This window comes from Aphelocoma coerulescens, chromosome 1A (assembly GCF_041296385.1).
Source record: "Aphelocoma coerulescens isolate FSJ_1873_10779 chromosome 1A, UR_Acoe_1.0, whole genome shotgun sequence".
NCBI classification, from domain to species: Eukaryota; Metazoa; Chordata; class Aves; order Passeriformes; family Corvidae; genus Aphelocoma; species Aphelocoma coerulescens.
The window spans coordinates 34309510-34323408 of record NC_091014.1 but is presented as its reverse complement, the minus strand read 5'-3'; positions in this window follow the sequence as shown (position 1 = coordinate 34323408).

The window sequence follows — 13899 nt, the reverse complement described above, 5'->3', positions numbered from 1 at the left end:
CTGAATATGTGGCTACAACTTATCTTGAACTGGGAAGAAAGGGCTTGATATTTCTATTTAGAAAGGAATATAATAAGGCTATATCTAATATTTAGAAAGCATTTTATCTAGATGTTTCTCTTACTGCCAGAAATCTCATTGACCTTTTTTAACATGGCAACTGAAATAATAATGTGAGTATGAAATAACTATTCTGAAAATGAACATTTCAGAGCTCCTATATTGCACAGCTCAAACTGGGGATATTTGTTGTGGTTGATTTTGCCAAGGGAGTATGAAGCTAATGCCTTTTACAGAAAGCAGGCTCAAAAGTGGAGAGAAAATTAAGCTCTGGTGAGAGCAGTTCTGTACTTGTCAATATTCTGTATTCTCTTTGCTAAGGAAAGCCTATTTCCCCTCTTCAACTATGCCATCAGTAGCTCATTCACTAAGATATTAAACCAGACATTAAATGGTATCACAACATCCCAGCCAAAGCTCATTTTCAGAACAGAGCCTGTGAAGTGGCTTTGCTGGATCAGGGCCCTTGTTCCATTTAACATCAATTAAGTTACCTGAGACTTCACCTCATTCTCAATCACTGTGTCCTGCCACAGCACTAAAAATTTCATACTGCTCTTCATAATTGTTCAAATCTTTTCAAAGTCCAACTCTTATATACCAGCCAGAAAATATCTTTCCTTACATCTTAAACCAGACTAAGCAGTAAGTCTTTTTAATTCTAATTTTTCAAGATGAATTCCTGGTCAGTGAAACAAAATAAGAAGAGGGACATAGATTCAGTTCTTCCCAGCATCACACTTCCTCGCTGCGGGTAAAGCTGTGTAGCTCCTGGGGTGGCCAGGAAGAGACAGCAGGAGGTAGCTCTTGCAACTCTGATCTGTCTCCCTTCCCTCCCCCTGACACCACACTGCTGAGGGGCAGAGCCCAGGAGTGGCATTTCCACCACTCTTGGCTCTAGCATTCTGGCCCATGGAGTGTTCCATCACCACTTCACTGCACCTCCGCAAATGTCACGCTACCCTTAAACTTCGCTGTCATGCTGTGCCCCAAGAAACTACCCCACCAGCAAGCCAATCTCTCTATCCTTCTGGATTCCTGCCTGTAGCTTGGATCTGTCACACCAACACAATATATCCACAGACCTCTCTTCCCTCAAATCAGCCAGGGATAGGGCTCCTGCCTGTTTGGGAGCTGGAAGAGCAAAGGGTTGGATGCCAAATGGCTGGATTCCAGCTGGGGACTTCAGGAAGCTCCACTGCCTGAGCAGCCACCTCATGGCTAAGGATGGAAGAGATGGTGGTGGTAGTAGGTATGTCATGGAAGCACAGCTCAAAATGCTGTGCTGTCCAAAATTTTGCAATGCCATGAAAAGTGGCTTAGATGATGAATATTGAAAGTCCTTTATTACTGAAAGTCATAAAAAAGTAAAAAACACCAGAACCTGTAATTCTGTTCCCTTTTTTTTAAGTCCTCAAAAAGAAGAAACTAGAGTTGACTTTGAGAAGAAAGCAAAGAATTAAAGTTGTACTGCTCAGACACTTGGACTGAATCCAGCCAGGCAGATGAGTCATTAAATGAGAAGTCACATTTTAAAACATCTATTCTGCATAATATATGATCAAAAAAGAAATGTGATTCAGCATGGTTACTAAGTTTAATGAAGAAGACAACACATAGACTTTAAAGAATTAATTTCTCAAGGTATAAAAATAATTGAAGAGAGGCACTTCTACCCATAGTCCTATGGCGAAGTTTTTAAGGCTTATTGCATGTTATATTCAGTCCACTATACCCTGTAATCTTCTCGATGAAAGTTTTCTGATGATAAAAAGATGAAGTAGATGAGGAATAAGGTCTTGTAATACAATTTAGAGAAAGAAAGAGCCATGACTCTTTCTGAGTTCTTGATATTTTTGGATTTATGTACAGACACATAGCCAAATCTCCAGTGTGCTTTTGCATGAGCCGGCTGAAAGTTGTTATGCACAAGTATTAACTGAACTTTTGGAAATGAATATTCATTATGTTTCTTGCTTCTCCATGATCCTTGGGGAACTTGTAATGAAGGAGCATGTAGGAGAGAAAGGTAACTTTATTCTCTCTTTCTGCAAGACCCTCATAAATGCTTCAAAGCAAGATGAAAATGCTTTGTGCTCAGACACCGATAAGTTTAGTGCCACTGTGTTCAAAAGGATCCTTCTGCTAATTAAGCTTCAGGTCACAGAGGGGGCAAAAGTCTCATTCTATGTGGGTGTCATTAATTATGGCAAACACATGCAATAATCTCCTTTTTTATTGATGACTCATACTGTGAGGACAAATAAGATAATTTTCCTCACAGTACAAGGTAAGGAGAAGAGACTGCTGTGTCTTAGCTAAAAGTTCATTTGGATATTGGTGTAGATTTTAAAACTGAGCGTACAGTGATGTATATGCTTTATTCCAGCATCTTTTCATATTTTAATAACTTCCTTCAGTAGTGTGACAAATTAAAGGAAAAAACCCTTTGAGGAGAGGCTCCAGCATTAAATGAATAACAGTTGCCCTTTGTCCCAAGAATCTGCTTCACTTTTCTCCTGCACTGCCCTCCCCTCTGCCTATTTTCCCTTTTGCTGGGTATTTGTGCCTCCCCAGGCACTTACCTGCCATTTGACCTCTCCAGGTATGTGATAAGCCCAAGTCAAAAAGTCTGTAAAGTCAGTTCAGTCCCTCTTCTGACCCTTCCTGGCCCATATCTGCCCCACCAGACACCTACCCTGGTGTGTTACAAAAGACCATCCTCCCCTGGCAGGAAAGGAAGCGTGTTCCACTTTCTAGGATTCCTGCTAATTGCACTAAGTTGTATCCATCACTGCAACAGGTGCCATTCCTGCTTCAACAGTGCAGGAGCCGTGAGTAGGGCAACACGTCTGTGCTGCTTTGCTGGCCTGCCTAGTCTGGTGTGCAGAGGCTCAACCAGCTCTGCCAGGTACAAATCTGCAGAACCAGGGCACCCACCAGCCCAGGGGTGTTGAATACACCTGTGGGCCGGTGTCACTCTCTGCTGGGCTACCTGAGTTTCAGGGAGGGTCACAGCAGTCGCCTTTGTCTGGTCTATGGCACAGAGCGAGACAGAACATGTTAGGGAGCAGGGAGTTTTGGCTAGCTGCAGGCTGATGCTCTGAGTTAAGGTGACAATGCAGATGTACGCAAAGTGTCCTCTAAGTGTCTGGCTAGGAATTACAAGCTTTGGGGCAGAGTGGCACAGGCTTTGTTTATCAGAGGGCAGGGCAGGGAGCACATGGCCTTCTGTCTTTACTGAGAAGTCATGGCACTAACCAGGTGACTAAAGCAAACTCCACATTTGAGAAACAGTTCAGAGGAAGCAACAAACCTTTGAACATAAGGAGCAATGGAGATGCTTTGTGTCTGTGGTACTTACACAGCCCTTACCAAAGCACCTCCTGAGCTTCTGAAACTCTTCAAGTGGTGGTGCTTGCTGAGGCCTGGTGACAAGAGACAAGTTCTTCAATGCTCCATTTAGGAACAGAAGTCAGAGGCACAGAAGTCCTGTCTTCAGTTTTAGTTAGTGCTTTGGCCTCAGGATGACACCAAGCTGTCACTATGTGCTTTCTGTCTGGACCAAGGACCTGTCAGCCTGGCTAACATGTTTGCTGTCCTGAAAGCTAAACACGGGTCAAATGATTTACTGGACTGCCCTGTACCTGGCACAGTTGGGGCTGGCTGGATTCACGCTGCCTGAGGGTACCTGTGCTGGTGTTTTCTGTTTCCTTCCTGACAAGCTTGGAGAGAGGCTGTGCCAGAGTCACATTGCATGCTCGCATGTGAAAAAGGGCTTTGTTTGCATGCATGCTTGTCTAATCTGCACTTCAGTTTCGAGCTATGCCAGAACATATGTCTGCATATACCCACTTCTCTTCTTCTTTGTGGACCTCGAGCTCCTGGAAAGAAAGTTATGCTACTGCTTATGATGAGCAGCCTGCACTGGACTGTACGGGAGCGATACTAAGCAGGAGCATCTCCCAGCCATACAGTGGTCATCTGAAAGTCAAAGTTGGAAGCCAGGATTTGGTAGGCAAAATGTTACACCAGTTCTACTTTCCCAGCTTCTAAATGATGCAGACCTTATTTCCAGTGGCTTTCCAGAGCTCCACTGATTTAGCCAGCATCTATTGCCACCTACTATCTTCTGGTTTCCATCATCCAAGAGGGATCATGAGGTTATCTTACAAAATCTCCTTTCCATGGATGGACTTCTAAATTCTCTGATGATACACAGCAGCTCAGCATTAATTTCTGCGATACAAGAATGAAAATCCATTGAGGAAGTAAAGGAAGAACAGGGAGGCTTCCTCGCCTGTTGGGTCACCCAGAGCATCTTGCTCTCCAGTGGTCTCACCTTGTCCACGATCTTGAGGAAGGCAATATAATCATAATCTAGCAGATGTAAGAGGAACAGAAAGGAAGGATACATTTTACATCAGCTTCAGAACTAATTGCCTGAAATAGTTAGGAAAGGTGGCCCAGTGTTCAAACTGTGAATTCTTTTTTCCTTTCTTCTTGGTAGGGCTTGTTTTGATCATCTATCCTGCGCAAAGGACTGCATACATTAATAAGGAACAAAATGTCATCTTAGTAGAAAACCACCTGCCATGTGGAAAGTTGTGCCATGGAACAACATCTGTAGCATAGATGCAAATTTAGCTGTCTTGAAGACAGAAGCTGAGAGAGAGCTGGCACAATTGAACAGCTACAACAAGCCAGCCCAGGCTTGGATTAGTAGTACAGCTGTACTCGGTATGTGTAAATTATGGAGATCCTTTGGCAGAACCCCAAACTGTCATCAAATCTGGGTCTCTCTCCATCATCCCAATCTTCCTCGCTAATAGCTATAAGACTCTTCCCCGTGCCTAATTTGACCTTGTTTGTGAAACAAAAAAGTCTCCATTGCCAAAAGGCTTAAACTTCTGCAAACACTGGTTAAGGTTGGAGCTTTGCCTTCCACTTCAGTGGGGGCAGGTTTGGGCGAGGGAGTGAACAGGATGATCTAAGAGAAACGTGCTTGGTCCCTGATATGCCCAAGGCTGGAGGCCAAAGACTTTTAAGCATTGAAGTGTGTCACTGGTAGATTACATATATCCTGTCATAATTTACAGGGGGTTTAGAGCATTAATCTCTAAAGAATACACAGCACGAGGAATATTTGTAAAATGAGGAAATCTACTGAATGTCTCTGTTTATATCATATAAATAAAACATTTTTTTAAATTCATCCCATTCAGCTTAAAAATAGTAATGATAAACTGACTTCAGCCAGCTTTTCATCTATAGAGATTACAACAGCAAGGTACTGTGGTGGCTCCTTAGTGGCTGAGAGTAACATGCTGTGAGCACCATGGCTGGGCCGGAGATGCTAAGGGAAGCATCCTTTTCCTCCAGCTGCCTCTGCACTGTCTGATCTCATCCACTAAGCCCAGTCAGTAAACCAGCAGAAAACAAGATTAAAAAATAAAAATAAATTTAAAAAAAATCAGCGCACTGTTAAATATACTGTCGCTAAGAGACAAGAAATGCTTCTGAAAACTTTCTCCCAGAAAGGACATAATCTTTTTTCTTCCATTTCAGGGTGACTTGACTTTTCCTCCTATGAATGTCATTTAAAAGACCCTGCTGAGAAAGAATTGAATCTGAATACATTTCAGTGCTATCTTAAATCTCATAGTCCGGTTTATTTCAAAACAGCTCAAACTGAATGTTTCATAGAAATTTTTACCTTTTTTCCTGTGACTGGATTAAGATAAAAATGCCTCAGGAAGTAGAGTTGATGAGAAATATAGGTGTTGTTTGTAGAAGAGTCAAGGCAGTATTTCTGACTGCACTGAGTAGCATAATACTATCTTCTAAAACAATGGTTCAAAAGTTACAGACAAATAAAAGACCATTTGGAGTTTTGACTACCTGACCTGGTTGATTGATAGACACAGGAACCCGTTTTGCCAGCAGAACAAAACCGCCAACTCTACCAACATTTCAAGCTCCTTTTGATATTCATCTGTAACAGTAAAGATCACATGTTGTTGATTTAATGATACTCTATAAAATCTAGACATCTCAGTGCCCAAACAGGATGATAACTAGTTCATCCTCACAAGGCTGAACCTACAACGTCAGACTAAAGTTGTTTGTTTTTCTTAACAGAGCACATCGTTTCTAAATATTTGCTTAGATCTCTGGGGACCTGACATTCTATCTTGACCAGGAATAAAGAAATTAAAGCTGTCAAAAGAAGACGATGAAAAGCAAGCGACAGATGAGTGTAGGTTCTAGAGCGGCTTGACACTGTGCCAGTTCCTCCTTTATTTTTGTAAATATGCTGGCTCGTGGTCCCTGGGATTACTTGTCAATAGAGTATTGACTCTCTGGATAATTCTTTTCATTAGTCTTGCTTATATGAAAACAATTCTCTTTTATTTTTTTCCATGATATGTCAAATCATCTGGGTGTTAGAAAAGATTGTTCTTCCGTAAGTAAAATGTAGCATATACAGCAAAATGTAAACTGAGCACCTTCTATTAGAGGCAAATGTACATAAAGAATTTCAAGCATTGCAATTAAACCACATTTCTGAAGTTTAGCTTATACTGTTTCCACTGAGAACTTCAGGTGCTTGGGCATATGGCATCACCAGTAAATTATGACACTTGCCTACATTAATTGTCATAGTTACTAAGTCATTAAGTTACTAGGAGTTACTGAGAAGTCACTATGGATCTCCTAGGTTGATCTTCTGCAGTATACAGAGCAGAAGTTTCAGGAATGGCTGCTTCAGGTCTCATAGTTCAGACTGAAACAGAATGTGTTTTTCAGAAAAAGGTCCAATCTTGATTTAAATACTTGCAACACTAGAACCCCTCAAACTCAGACATGTTTTTTCTAGGGGCAATCACCAGTCTCTGAAGAGCTGGCTGAGATTCTGCTCCACAGCAAACAGGCTGTTCATAGACAAAACCGCCAGTGTAACCTAAACAAGTATTGCTTTTTTATTGCACAGACTTTTCTCCTCTCCTTTGCAAGATGAAGTTTTGACAAGACTAGAATACTGAATGCAGTATTTTGCTAGTTAGCTAATCATCATTTACAATGCTGAAGAATTTAAAGGATATTTCATTCTGGCTTTATGAGTCTTTTGTTTAAGTTACTTATATTGAAATCCCTCACAGGGATCCTGATTTTTCTCCCTGCATGTTACTGACAGCTGTTTATGTGCTGGTGGTCATATTTACCAAAGTGATATACTGGTCTGTGGCAAATATCAACATGCAAGGCTCTTTCTGCCTTCACAGAGCAGATGTAACCATGGATATTTATTTTCAAGCTGTTTGTGACTTGGAGAGAAATGGTCACATGCTCTCGGGCACATCGTGTGACTCTTGAGGATGTGCTGTGCAGGGCTGAGAGTTGGACTGGATGACCCCGTGGGTCGCTTCCAACCCAGCATATCCTGTGGTTCTGTGATTTGATGTTTGACACAGAGATCTACACAATTTTCCTTTTTGCCTTCTCTGTATTTCTTCAGCAGGCTATGGGACACTGTTAGTCTAACCATCCAAATCATCCTACAGGCCAACACCAAGGATCTAGAATTTAGTTCTTAAAGCTTTAATTCCTCATGCAAATTATTTCTTTGTTTCCTTTATACTCCTTGGCATCTGGGTCAGCTCTTGTTCTTGACATCCTGAATTCAGGTGAAATGGTTGCTAATTTTTACCTTTTTGCCAGGATGCAATGGAAACTGGGACAGGGGAGTCAAGAGTCAGGAGTGTCCCCAGCACTGTCTGTGCTGCACCAATTTCCATCCCACAGGGTCTAACTGTGAATGGTTTTAATTTTCCTCTGATTACAGATGCACAGGGGAAGCTCCAAAATGGTCTCAATATTCCCCTGCTTCCCACACTCCTCCAAGGGCATGGGCTGTGCAGAAGGGCCATGGCACATGGCCACCAGCACAGCCTCTCTTTCTCAACTCAAATACGTTCAGCCCTGCCTCAGCCAGCCCTGGGAACCTCTCAGCACCCTTCTGCTATCTGCTCACCTGGTATGGGATTATTTGCTTTGCCCTTTCTAGCAGAACACATAAGCCAGGAGAGCTCTCCTGCTTGACTGGCAGCTGTCCTTAGTCAAGCCCCACACAGGGTGTCCATCTCCAGTATCCAAGCTGGCAAGGCAGGTCCTCTGCTCTCCTCTCCCCATAGCTGGTTGTGTCCCATCTCATGAGCATACAGGGTCAGCAGTACAGCCAGCACTCAGCCTTACTCCTGTCTAGTTTCATGTAACTGCTTAGTTTCCAGACACAAAGGTTAATCTCAGGCCTTACTGAGCAGACCCATCAAATCTACTACTTTTGGTCTGGTCAGGTCTTTATATTCCACTGTATGGATAAGTTGATATCTGCAAAAGACTTCTGAAATAAAAGGTTTGGATTTATTATGTAAATATGTATCAGATAAACAAGTTTTACACCAAAATATGCATGGAGAAGGCCTTTGCAGAAAAAGACACATAAAAATTTCCTTTGACAAGCACCTTATCATAAAGTGCCATTTCCCTCTGGTGAAAAGGTGCCATATGAAAACTGGCCTGGCTACACACCTTTTTTTTTTCTAAATATTCATCATGAAAATGCTCTCTTTGAAAATCTAAAAAGAAACCCAGATCAACTTCAATATTCCTAGTTGATACCAGCTTGTAACCACTGAAAGTATGTCTTTTCTACTCATCCCATGTGGAAAAACCTGTAGTCCAATATCCTAGCAGTTATGAGGATTCCCAAAAAGACAAGATTAGTGCAAAAAAAATTCTCTCCTGAGGTGTATTTTCATCTTTTTAGGTCCTATTCATCAAACAGTTCTGAAGGTACTCTTCATGAACTGGTGCCCGTTTCTCGCGCTTTCACGTGTCGGAGGAAAATAACTTTAAGGGATGGGACTATGCAACTACACGAATTTATTGTTTAAAATAACAAACGCATCAGTCGAGGCGTGAGATTTTACAACACATACGAGTAATGGCGACTAGTCACAAGATTTAGGGTTACATCGTAATTTATAACTTTCTAATCCAATAGATACTTAAAACGACACTTTGTTTTAGATTAATGACCTATCACCTGTGGCACTTCTCACTGCAATGCAGCTATGTCTTGACCAATAACTTCTCATGTCACGTACACACAGATGTCTCTCTTATACCATCTAAATTCTTAACTTAAACTATATAAAATCACACTATTATATTTTAAAACCCTTCACCAAAACACCCAGTGTACAATTTTACTTATAATGGTAGGAACACAAGTTTGTAATCCTGTTGCTTAAAGTCCACAAATCTCTGTCAATTAAGCCAGACCTAGTCTCTTCCAGGGTTGTAAATCAAAGCCTCCTTTAATTTCAGGAGTTTCTACTCCTCTGTCTCCCACAAACTGGAATGGTTCCAGCAATAAGCCTCTCCTTATCCTATCTGACCAACTGGCAGGGTTGGCACGTGTTTCTGTTCCTTAAAAGCATGAAGGCAGAGAACATACCTCCCAGCACTTGGCACAGTGCTCCTGATACCATGGCTGTGTGTCTCATTAGCTTCCCAGGACCTAAACATCAGTAAATGTGATCATCAGAGGAAAATGACGAACCTGACTAAATGGTTTCAGCCACCTGCTACTTTGAGGAAGGCATTGTGCTTATCAAAAAGAGACAATTTCAATTTTCTTTTAGGACAAAACAGCATTTAAGGACACAAGGTGTTGCTTCAGTTGTTACCTGTCTGTGCATGATCTTAACTGAGCATAATACTGCTCTGACTAGTCATAGCTGCTCAGGGCATCGCAGGGGAACACCTCCAGACAAAGCAGGACACAGGTGCTTTTCTGCAAGTCCCTTCCCATTCCCATTCATAGGCAAGTTGCTGCTGAGGAAAGATCATGGACCTGAGATAGAGAATATGTTACCAGTGTGGAGACAGAGGACGCCTTGCTGTGCAGAAGCAACTCATACGTGTATGGCCTGGGGGATAAGGAGCTGAAGAGAACTGAGCAGAGGAGGGTTTGAGAGATAGTCCCATGACTACACAGAATAGTGTCCAGGATTGCCAAGTACCCTTTGCAATACTCCTCTACAATGCTGCGATTTATTATCTAGCATGGCTAACTTACTGGGATGGGGTGATGAAGGAGAATAGCTGCTACCAAGCAGCTCCATGTCTTCTGAGTACTCCTGTGTAAAAATCCCCACATGCATTTACTCAGGGGCACAAAGAGGGGACTGGGAAGCCAACTCTAACTGTGCTTCCTAAAATGGAGAACTCTGCTATTTTCAGGAGATAATTGTCGTTCTGTGAGATAAACAAGATATATTTCCCTGATTGTTGCTGTCTTGACAAATGTGGCTCTTTTTGGAATAAAATGGTTCTACCAGATAATTAAACCACACAGTTGTCTCAAATTCCTTTAATTAAGGATTGCAGTATTGCTTTTTTTATTGCTTAAATAAAAAATAGTTACAGCTCTGCTCTCTGCAGTTTGTTTTTATTCAATTTCTCCAGCAAAGCAGTTCTTTCTGTGAAAACTCAGCAGGGGAGGGAAAGAAAGGGTGAGCAGAAGTTCATCTACTTTCAGTGAAAGGAATTAAATGTGATTTTAAACTAGAAACCTCTAAGAAATTTTTCTTTATTTCTGATTCAGCTTTCATTGGGAGAAGCACGAATCAGAATTACCAGCCATAAGTACAACAGGAACAAGAAGCTTGGATGATAAACAGAGAATGGATGTAGGAATGTAGCTGGCATCTTCTTTGAGGTCACACTGCTCTCTCAGATACTTGCTGTGAAGGACATACAAGCCTGTGGTGTCTACAGAGCTGCCCATGTGACAAACTGTCCACCTGTTTGATGTACCTACTGACAACCTGGATTGATTAGTCTAAATCACAAAGATCTCATATTGTGAAATGTCTAAGTTTTCCTTTGTTATTCCAAGTGTCGTTTGTCTTTCTTGTGCCTACCAGGGATATTTAAATTGTAACAGACCTGCTACTGGACCAGTGGTGCAGAACAACTTCATGAATTGACTCAAAAGCTCTTGCACTAGGGTGTTATGATAAGTTAGTAATGCCTGTTCTGGACCACTGGCCTTCTCTAAATGCCATTATGTTCACTGCAGCCTCAGTGGATTCAGCTTTCAGTGAACAGCAAGGGATGACGTGGTAAGACTAGTCTTTTGCTACTGTGACGAAGAGAGACACATTTTGAATGATTCCAATACGGCTTCTCCCCAGAATCTCTTGGAAATCACATCTGGCAGAGGTGAAATTCACATAATAAGTGCATTGAAGCAAAAGCTCTTCAAGTTTCTCTGCCTGAAATTACATGAATAGAAGTCAGCCATGAAAAGCAAGTACTTACCATTAGAGGAAAGGAGAATGCCTGGGGAAGGTAGACAGCACAAGATGTATTGGTATGGCTGGGATAGAGTACATGTCCTACATAGCAGCCCCCGTGCTGTGGTTTGAGTTTGTGACTAAAACAGTTGACACCACCAATATTTTGTCCATTAATGAGCAGTGCTTACACAGTGTTGTTGCTGTCTCTCTTTCCCACTCTACCCCCTTTCTCTCCAGTGAGTAGGATTGGGGGGGGAAGTAAAAAATCTGCCCCCCTGCCTGACCCAAAGTGGCCATAAGGGTATTTCCTGTGAGATGATGCCATGCTGAACACTAAAAAATGGGGGGGTTGTGATCCAAATCAGCTGTTGCTCTGAGATTACCTTGGCACTGTTCTCTTGTAGGAGGTGGTGAATGAATGCTGTCATGTTACTTGTTTTTTCCTCCTTCCTTCACTTATTAAACTGTTCTCATCTCAAACTATGAGCGTTCTTACTTTCACTCCTCCTGTTCTCTCTCTTGTCCTGATGAGAGGGTGTGTGGGTGCTTAGTTGCTGGCCATGGTCAACACGCAGTAACTGTCCATGTCTGTAGTTCTCTTTAGGCAGATGTATCAGGGAATGCTGATGAGTGCTTACCTGAGATATGGTTTGGCCTTTAGATGGTTGCAGAGCTCCCTTCAGAGCCTATGTAGCAGGCTTTCAGCCAGCACACCACAGGAGGTCAAGCGTATCTGGGACAGACCCAGGTAAAATCTACTCCAGCCACGGCAGTCTTTTGTCTCTAGCAAGAATGCATCTACACCACATTATTGAGTCACTTCACAGGTGACTATTGAAGCAGTGCTCTCCAGGAAATACACTTAATGGGGGTGGTACAAGTATCACACTGCTGAGTTTCTTCCAGCAGGGAGTGAAGCTACTGCCTTGGGCAGTGCTTGGAGATACTCGAAGCAGAGGTTGCTACTGCTGTCCTCAGACCGAATTTCTTCCATGCTGTTGCAGCCTCAGGTTTCTGTCCTTCTGTTGCTCCTTCAGTCTTGACCCCTAGTGCCATCCATGTGAAATGCAAACTACAAAACGCTATAAAAAGGGTCACCAAAACTCAGAGTTCTATTTGATTCTGGGTGATTTAAAAACGTCACACTTAATTTGGTGCAGTACTATTTATTGCTTAGTAACTTATATGTTTCTTTGTCAAGTGTTGCTGCAAGTTCATATTATTGAGTGCTCGTCTGCCTCCTGAACTGTTCTAAGTCAGCCATTTAACACATGCTTCACATGAACGTCACTTTACTCTTGCTACTTTAAACAGCTAACAAATTGTTAGAAAGTTTTTGAAAGATTTATACTTCTCATAGTGAGATTAGATATATCACAGTGATGTGTGGTCATTCCAAGATGTCAGATCGTAACAAAACCGTGTCTCTCTTCAGGATCATCTCTTACCTCTATTTGTAGCAGAAGGTAGCAGAAGGATAGCCATGATGATGAGTAGTCTTGCAGTATGAGGAACCAAAATTAGTCAAAACCCTGAAGGAGAAGAGCTGCCTCTAATGAAATATCAGATCAATCAAGATGCTGGAGGGAGATGGTGTTACTGGTAGTTGTGAATTTAACAGGGAGAAGCTATGCTCCTTTGATAAAATAATTTAATGTTGTTCAAAGAGTTTCAGTTAATCACAGAAATACTTTTATTAAAGTCAGCAGCAAAATAGGGGGAGATCAGTAGTTGCTATATACAGCAGAAATATCCTGTTGATTAGAGACCCAGAAGCAGGTTAAGTGCTTGATTTAAATATTAAACAGAAGAGTATTATATCCAGCTGTCAGCTGTTTAAGAAAAATTATTGTAAAGGCATTTGTAAACAATATATTAAATCACGATCAGAAAATACTAAACAAGTGTAGAAATTGCTGGGTTAGTGAGAGCAAAGCACACTCAAACTCCTCAAGTTTCAAAATGTACAGTTGTCCAACACGTGGATTTGGGAACTTCTTTTTTACCTGCATGTGAGGAATGTGCATTTGCAACTGAGAAACAAAAAAAGCAACAGTTTTAGGGACCACCTTGTGGTGTTTCACAGCTCACCGGCAGACCAAGCACCGCAGGCTGCCCAGCAGTAGTTGAAAGCACTGGTCCTTTGGACAGTCAATCCAGCAGAACTGCCTTGCCCTAGGCTTTACCCTGGATAAGAATATCTTCTGGTGGATTTGGCCCTTGGTAATTTATGTTGTGGGGAACTGAATTCAGATTCCAAAAGTCATGAGCCAATGTCTGAGACTTTGGTGTCAAACACCATAAGTTTTGTTCAGGTATCTATAGTTGCATATGAAGTTTCATTCAGGGAATGAGGAGCATTCCTTGCTGTAAGATGGGAAACAAAGAGATGTTTGAAGTTAATCCTCTTGTTTCTCCTACAAACATAATCCTTTGTACTGAACTCTTAATACAGACAGTCAAAAGT